The sequence below is a fragment of the Leptopilina heterotoma genome, unplaced genomic scaffold (genome assembly GCF_015476425.1).
Source record: "Leptopilina heterotoma isolate Lh14 unplaced genomic scaffold, ASM1547642v1 Lhet_42, whole genome shotgun sequence".
In the NCBI taxonomy this organism is placed as follows: Eukaryota; Metazoa; Arthropoda; class Insecta; order Hymenoptera; family Figitidae; genus Leptopilina; species Leptopilina heterotoma.
In genome coordinates this window covers 2,567,231-2,577,152 of record NW_025111078.1, presented here as the reverse complement: position 1 = coordinate 2,577,152, position 9,922 = coordinate 2,567,231, and positions in this window count along the sequence as shown.

The window sequence follows — 9,922 nt, the reverse complement described above, 5'->3', positions numbered from 1 at the left end:
TGACACGCGCAATTTACAAATTTCTGATAGTCAACAACAATTTATTGACAAATACTTGTATTATAATTATTTACAGGTATAAAAACTAGTTTAGAATCATGTGCGATTTAAAGAAAAAAGAAAAAAGAAAAAAAAGAAAAAAAATGCATGTATACTTCGAACATTAAGCTAACATTTACTACTGTCATAAATCTGATTTCTATTTTGTTTCTTAAAATTTAATATATTACAGGAAAGTAATAATAATAATTATTCAATGATGATAATAATAATACCGAAGATGTGGTCTGTGAAAATGAATTTTTTTCACGTAAAACAACTGTGATTATGCAAATCCATTACTTAAAGAAACGATAACACTTTGAAAGTATAAACGAAATGTTATACTTCTCAAGATAAAACATTGAAAGATCCAAATTATTTTTATTGATACTACTAAAATTTTTTACTAAAAAAAATTGAATAACAATATTAACTATTTTATATATAGAAATGTCTTTTCTTTACTTTAACAAATATATACTCGAATTTATTGTAATTCTTTTTTTTTATACAAATCTTAAGTTGTTCCATGGTATTTTTAAATGAAGTGAAAAAAAATTTTGTTGCCATTTTAAAAAATATTAATTAAATTTAATTTCTCTATTAAATTAACTAAGGAAATTATTTAATTTAATTAGTTAATTAAATTATCGAATTTAAATAATTAGATTATCGAATTAAATTAACTAACGAAATTATTGAATTCGTTAAAATATCAATTAAATTAATGAACTAAAATATAAATTATCAAATTTTATTGAATTACTTCATAATACTGGATGGAAAATTAAATTCATTTTCAAGATTGTTTTTTTAAACAATAAGAACAACCTGTGATCTCGAAACTTGTATGGTCAGTGGAACGCTTAAAAATTACAGCTGATTATATTTAGTAAATAATTATGTAAAGAATCTAGAAAACAAGAAATGGAAAAAATTTCGAATGCAATAAGATTCGTTACAATTGTTTTTTTTTTTTTGAGAATTAAGGTTCGATATTGTAAAATTAATTTACAATCTATTATTATTGTCTAACACTGCCGCTTATTCTTGACTGTCTGCATTTACTAACAATCAGCTGAATAGTTTAAAACGTAACATTTAATTATTATCAATCGTTTTAGATAATAGTTTTTATTTTAAAGGCAATTGTTTTCCTAAATATTGAAAATATTGTCAAAAAGTTGTTACGACTCATAAAAAAAAGTCTTCTCTTATTTTAATATTATATACTAAAAGTTTTTTAATTATTGTAAAAAAACGAATCAAATTATTTTGTTTCGATTTTCAATTGAAAAATTTTAATTTATAAATTGAGAACTGGATTTATTTAAAATCAAAATATACATTTATAAAATTAATAAATTCAAAATTGAATTTATATAATTTGATAAATTATTGGAATTAATAATTAATAATTAATAATATTGAATTGGAAATTCAATATTAATTTTCGAAATTTAACATCGAATATTTATGAATTGAAAATTAATTTCAAAAATAATAATTATTTATTTATTATAAATTCAAAAGTTTACAAATTTATAAATTAAAATTTTGAATTCTGTAACATTAGTTATTGATCAAAAGAAATGTTTATTATAATTAATTATATATTATAAATATTATAATTATGTAAAAAAGATTAATCAATTTTCCTGTTAATTGATTAAATCTCTCTGTAGTTAATTTCGTAGTTAAACCGAGGAAATTAGAAAATTGAACAAATTTCATATCTTTGTAGAATTAGAATTTTATAATAAGATTTTTTATTAACTACATATACAATTGATTTATGTACTCTACGAAAATTTTTTTCTTTTTACAAATTCGTACTACAGCGGAAATCTGTTTTTTATTTACTGATTTCTAGTCAATAAATTTCATCGTCTTTATTATTGTAAAAATTATTTTAAAAATTAAATAAAAAAACAATTAAAAAAAAAAACATCGACCTAGCCGCCAGGAATTAATAATATAATAGTAGAAATTTTTCAAAAATATTCCAAATTTTAATTAAAAATAATTATAAAACTACAAAATTTTTATTTCCTTTGTAATAGAAAATAATTTAATTCTTTTAGAATTGCGAAAATTAAATTTTTCTCTTTTTTGGAATTAGAAAAATGGAATTTTTTTTAACTGAAAAAATTAATATCATAAATAAAAAATTAATATTATAACTGAAAATTAATAATATTAGGGAAAAAAATAATTCTGTTTAATTATCATCGAATTCTGAGCAATTAGTCAATTTTAAATAATATACTCCGTTCCATAATGACAAAAAAAGGAAAAACATTACCGAATTCAACTTGAAATGTACCTCCCAAAAAAATTAACTAGTAGATGTTATATAAAAAAAAATAAAAAAATTTATATGAATTCTTTAATTGAAAGTTGTATCGAAAAGTTGTACACGAGTAATAAATAACAGTGTTGCTTCGTAATTATTGTGATTTGAATAATTTGAAAATACTTTTTTATTATTTATTTCTATTATTAATTTGTTTGTTTACATAATTTACTTTATAATTGATAATAATAATAATAATAATAATAATAATAATAATAATAATAAAAATATTATTTTTTTTCTTTATTATATTAATTAATTATATTTATTATTTTTCATTTTATTTTTTTTTTATTATTCTTGTTTTAATAGTTAATATATTATTAATTATATACAAAAGTCTTATAAACGTATTATTTTTAATTTAATTAATAAATATAAATATTATTATGATTATAATTAAAAATAAAATTCTATTTAGTGATTTGAATTTCCCGCCACTAAATGTTTACGGTGGTGTAGAAATTGCACGTGTGATATTGACTTTACTATCCACAGTCGGTAACATTTGCGGAAATGGCGGGAAAAGTGCTTGGCGTGCTTGGACACTCCTCCCCCAGTCATGATGAAGCCGCCATTTGCATTTTTTGCGGAACCGTCAAAGTTTACAGTTGTGATAATTGTTATCAAGTGTTAATTTATAGTGAAAGGAGGAGAAAGTGAAGAATCTTTTGAATATCTTGGAGCAATATTGTAATCATTTCAATAGGTGAGCATAATTATATACATAAACAATGCGCAATTTTTTGGTAAATGTGAGTAAACATTTGTGATGTTCTGTGTATTCCACTTTGTCGCTTGTCGACGGTTGGTTTTTTTTGCTGTTCGGGAATTTCGAGATATATTGTACTACAACTATAAATTGCAATATTTCCATTTTTCAAGTGTTCTAAAAGTGAAAATTCAATTTCCAGGCGGATTTAATGTTTTGCAGGTTATGTTTTTTTTTTATTATTTTCTGCCTTTCGTTGTGTTCGTTACGTTCGTTAAAAATTTGTGGCGATAGAAATTTTTAGATTTTAATTATTTTAAGTATGAAGAATTAGCAGAAAATCTTTTATTTAATGTCTCAATTTTACGAGAATGGTATTTTATATATTTTTATTTCGATAAATCTGTAGGAAAAAAAAATTCTATTTATAATAGTGAAAATATTTTCGTTTTATTTTACTTTAATTGTGTTTTTAATATTTTTGTTTTAGGTATGTTACTTTATTTTTTTTTAATATTTTTTTTATTTTACTTTAATTGTTTTTTTATTAAAGAAATTCTGTTTTGAAAAATAATTTGTAATTTATTCGTTTTGAATTTCCCGCTTGGGAAATATTCGAAAATTATTGGCGGAACTATGAAAATTGTAGGTAATGTACCGACTGTCGGTAACAATTTTCTACCATAATTGGCGCGAAATAGCGCGGTCACCGACTCCCCAGTCATGAGCGGCAGCCATTTGCAATTTTTGCAGAGAACAACAAACAAGTGTAACGTTGAAAATTGTGTTAAAAGTATTAATTGTTGTGATAAATAAGACGAAATCAGAAGTTTTTTAGAACTTTTTCAACGAAATAATAATTGTTTTAAAAGGTGAGAATAGTGATATATATCGACAGTGCGCATTATTTCGGAAAAGTTGTTCCTTTTGTCAATGTGTTAGCGAACCGGCTATTTTTCTGTTTACTTTCAAAGAATATTATAAATTATTATTTCCTCGTTGCCTTTACATTCTTCATTCATTAAATGCTAGTTCTTTTACTAATTACTTTATTAATTTTAACTTAATATAGTTATTTGATTCTTTTATTTATTTTTTTACAGGTGGAACACACATGCTTTTAGTTAAAATGGACCAAATTGGACTCGTCTGCAGAATCTGGATCGGATCGCTGAAAGCATCTCGGAAACAAAGTTAGTTTTTCAATTATCAAAAATAATAACACTCGAATTTTACATGCAATTTGAACATAATTAAAAGTTGCATTTGAATAAAAATCGTCCAATTTTCTGTTAATGAGAAATATTTCCTAAATTTTAGGTTATGTTTCTCAGATCGTTTCTTTTATTGACAGAAAATTGTAATTCACTATTTTTTAAATAATTTTTTGTTTAAAATTTTAAAATAAATAGATTCTTATAGAGAATTTTAATATTTATAAAAAGAATTCAAATTTCTTCCGATAATCGTTTCAGTCCTCGGATATTATGACTTTTTCGATTTTTTTCGACTTATTTTAAAAAATTGCGACTTTTTCGACTTTTTTTCCAAATGTTGCAACAAAATACCACATTTTTACTATAAAATGCAACTTACTTCGATTTTTATAATGTGAAAAATAACTGTAGACAAATTTTTCAAAATTATATTTTCGAATAATTTTTTTAAGACAATAAAATTTTAAAAATATACGTATAATTAAAAAATTTTAGAATAATTGAAATTTTGTAAAATTTAATTAAAAATAGTTTATTTTTTAAGTATTTTATTAAAATTTTTGAAAATCAATTTTTGAAAAGAATTTAAATTGCAAATTTTGTAAAAATAATTGAATTCTTTTTAACAAATTGAATTTTCAATGTATTTTAATTTAATAATTGATTATTAATGAAAATTTTTATTAGTTAATTTTAAAAAAGATACAAACATACAATTTTTTAATAAAATTGAATTTTCGCAAAGTTTTTTTTTTAAATTCTGAAAAATAAGATTTTACAAATTTTTCAATTTTATTGTTTCAAGATAATTGAATTTTTATAAACAAATAATTGAAAATTTTTTAAATAATTTAAATTTCTTTACATTCTATTAAAATTAATTAAATTACATTATTTTAAAGAATTTTATTTAAATTTTTCGAAAATAATCGAAGGAAGTTAGTCACCATAATTATAATTTTATTTTTAAAAATTTCTTCGCAATATATTCAATTATTTCCATAAATAGCAAAATTCTTCAGAATTAATAAATTCTTTTGAATATTATTTAAAAAAAAAATTCTTGACAAGAATTTAATTATTTTCATAAATTTCCATAAAATTCTAAAAAATCAATTCAATTATTATCAAAAGTAATAAAATTCTTCGCAGAAATTCAATTAATGTTTAAATTTTCAAAATTTCAATTATTTTTATAAATAATTAAATTGTTCTCTACAATTCAATTATGTTTAAAATTTATTTTTAAATTCTCCTCAAAATTTCAATTATTTTTATAAATAATTAAATTGTTCTCCACAATTCAATTATTTTCAAAAATTGTAATAAAATTCCACGCAAACATTTAATTATTTTGATAAATAATAACATTTTATGGAAGGATTCAATTACTTTTATAAATAGTATAGAATTCTTTGAAGAAATTCAATTAGTATCAATATATTTTAATAAAAATGTATTTTTTTTTTTGGAAAATTAATCAAATTTCCAATTATGATTATAAACAGTCATGATTATTTTAAAAAATTGAAAAAATTTTTCAATTATTTTTTAAATTTTTAATTAAAACTATTCAAAAAACATTATTTTAAAAAAATTTAACGAAACTCGTCAAAAGAATTTAATTATTCATAAAAATTTTTGAAGCTATTTGTAGATTTATTTATGTTTGAAATCAAATAAATTTAAATTTGATTTGAACTTTAGGAAAATTTTTAATTTTGGGAATATAGAAGGAATGTGAGTGAAAGAAAACAATTTTATTCAGGTTGGACAGAATGCATTTATTTATCTTTAGAGTAAGTAGAGTTAAAGTAGATCAATGTAGTGTTATGAGTAGTAATCATACGAGTTACTAGGAACGAGTTTTTTTTTTGTTTTTTTTTTTATTAATATTTTCTTAATACCCACAACACCGAAGGGCTCTTTTTAGACCCCTTATTTGCACGACACTTATATACGAAAAAATGTTACGGAGTTGATAATAATAACATTTTGTTATTATTATTCATTTCTTTTTGCCATTGATTAAATCACTTCTTTTTTTTTTTTAGTATCATATATAATAGGCATTAATCATACTGTGCTTGACTTTTGTCTTTGGCATCACAATTACCGCAGGACCAGATATTTAGTCTCACATCAAATATTACATTTTCTACTTTCGTTTTTGTCCCCAACTTGTTTTTTTTTCGTTTCTTTTTCATTTAAATGATTAAATATTTTTCTTTATTACTTATTATATTATATGGAAATATAATATTTGTAAAATAACTTCAATTTGCGCTCCATTTTAAATTAGTGAAGTAACACAGAGGAAAGAAAAGCTTATTTTACAATAACACTCAATATCTTTTTTTAAATTCTCTTTTTTTAATGATAACTGAATAATATTGGACGTTATTATTTTGATAATAAAAAATACAAATATTTTTAATTTTTAATAAAAATATTAATTTTTAACAAAAATATTAATTTTTAACAAAAATATAAAAATATTTCGTTGATTTTTGGAGAATTCGTAAAAAATTAAAATCTGGAGTATAATTCGAAAATTGAAACTATTTTTTGTTACCATTTCTCACAAGAAAAAAAAAATTGCAGAAATATTTTGAAATACACTGCAAAAAGTTGTTTGGACACTCAATCCAAGTGTGTTTTTTTTATTCGAAATAACAGTTTTAAAAGAATTCGAGCTTTTTTTTTTTGTTTTTATTTATTTATAGGCGTTGTTTGGTGAAAGTTTGGAGTGCGCTTTGGTGTTTTCGACTGTTACACAAGTACAACCGAATCGAGAAGTAGTTATATTGGGTTTATCTCTGAGGGTTGGGAAAGGGGAAAGAGAGGGGTTGGAAGAGAATGCATTATTGGCCATTGAAACATTTTTTTTTCCCCCGTTAATAATTGTTTCCGAAATCCACTCACTTTTTTTCCCGATCACATTCAGAATTATCTCATCGTTGTTATATCAGATAAATTGAATACATATTAAAAAGTATAAAAAAATAGAGGCTAATTATTTCAGATTTTTGAGAAAACAATTTTTTCTTCTTCTTTGTATATACCAAACGATCGCCAAAAAAGCCCTTTTTTCAAAATATTTATTATTGAATATTATCAAAAAGTTTACACAATTCCTTTTTAGTCCATGTTTTCCATTTTCTTTATTTTTTCCTGAAATAAGAATTTTTTCTCTCAATTTTCTGGATTTTAATGTAAGAATTTTCTTTTTTCAAAAAAGAAAAGTTTTTGTTGCACTTTTTTCAGAATTTAGAAAAGGATTTTTGTTTTTGTTTTTTAATTATTAATTATTAATTATATTATAACTAATAGCCAGTTTTAATGAGCCGAAGAGAATAGGTTGAATATTTTCGATGAAGTTACGGACTCGATTATCACAATCTGGCGCAAAAATTGAACCATACAAAAAATACAGTACGTGTCCGCAACCCCTCAAATTAATGTTTTTGCTTTTCTTTTTTTTTTCTTTCTTTCATGTTTTTATTTTTCAAAAAACTTTTCTACACTCATTTCTACTGTGTGCAATATTTGTATATACGAAAAATGAAAAATTCAAGGGGCCTTGTTTTCCTCAGTCACAATTATTATAAATAATTTTTTTTTGTCTCTTAAAAAGTCAATTTTTCGTAAATTTACATATATATTTATAGATTACTCCCTTGAATTATTTAATAATATAATTATACATCGAACAAGTATTTTTCTTTCCAATTCAACTGAATATTTTTTAGATAAAATTTACACTTTTTACTTAAAAATAAGAATAACGATTCAATTAATATTTTAATTTTAAATTTAATTTCAAACTTTAAATCAAATTTTTAAGTAATTTAATTTTAAAATCACGAATAAAATTATAAAATTATAAATGTTGATAAAGAAAATAAAAGTGTAAATTTTATTTAAAAAACAGTATATAAAATCGTTAAAATTCTTGGCACTGGAATTATTCCTCTCAAATTAAAATCAAAAGGACGTCAATTATTAATTTATTACCTAATTTTTTTCTATAGGAAAAAAAGTTTTATAATTTTTAAAAACAGTTTACGTGTGTTTAGTTTTTTTCTCTCTCTCTTTAGGAGTTTTTCTTTTTTTTGGTTTTTGGTTTGCTTATACATGGATCGCATTCGTATTGTTCGTCTAAAATTCGATGTGCTCGTCCTCAACAATAACAATTGAATATGAATTAGAAAAATAACATTATATCGTAGACAACAATCGGTTATAATGTATTTTAATAATATATACCGGTAATAATAGGATTTTATTATTAGTAAATGTACTTTATTTTTTTTTATCTTAATATTTTTTTCATTAATCCATTGACGCAAGTTGTTTCTTTTTGTTTCATTTTTTTTTTGTACATGTACGGTTTTATATTTTTATTCGTTTTTTAAGGCAAAGTTTTCATTTATTCTTCAAATCACATCTTCTTGTTTATTAAATATAATATTTTTCCGCGAATTTTTTCTAAATTGCCCGAAATTATATTTATTAACAAAAAAAGTTGTTTTAATTAATTGTAAGAATTTTCTTTTTGTTAAAAGTGATGCGCTCTGAAGAAAGATAAGCAAAATAAACTCAAAAATTTATATTTATTATATTTTAAAATAAAAGAAGTTGTGTTTTGAAGATCAAAAAGCAAAACTGATTTTTTGGTTTTTATAAAACAATACGAAATTGGGTCGGAATGGGATAACATTTTTTTTTTTTCTATAATAATTAAACATATGAACAATTTTGCGTCAATGGATTAAATTTTGTGGACAGATCTGACATTGGCGTGTTGATAGTTTTTTTTTTTTAATCGTTACGCAAGAAAAATCTTCTTGATCGCATTCGGTTTTTTTTTCTTGTTTTGTTTCTTACCATATTATAACATTTACTAGCTAAATTTAAAATCTAATTAATATACGACTTGTACGATAAACATTGACATTTATGTATATAATATATATTTATATATATATATATTTATATATATTTATATTTATATTATATATTTATAATATATATTTATTATTTAATATTATTCATATATTACAATTAGATTGCTCATTGTCAATTCATCAATTATCACATTTAATACAAGTTGAAAAATATCTCTAAACATCCAGGTCACGTTTTGCATTATACGATTTTATGAAAATTGGCAAAAAAAATAGATTATTTTTGATAATAATTATTTTTTTTACCAATTTTTATATTCGTTGGTTTACGATTTAATTCGTAACGTGCTGTACGTGTAATATTTAATATTTATAATTTTATATCTAATATAGGTACGATAAACAATGATAGTACGGGCCACAAATTTTTTTTCTTTCTAATTTTTTTTTTCACATTATAGCAGAGTGATTGCAAAATTTTTCGTTGTTATTTCTTTTCCTTTGAAATTTAAATATTCAACTCTGATAAAATTTTTGTTTTTTAAAACAATTGTCTCTACTGCGTTCTAAAATTTTTTCATTGGTTAAAATTTGTTTTTAGGGAAAGAAACAAACAACGATTTATTTTAACTGTGTTTTTGAAAATTATTTACGGAAGACACGAGTGCCATAATTATTATATTAT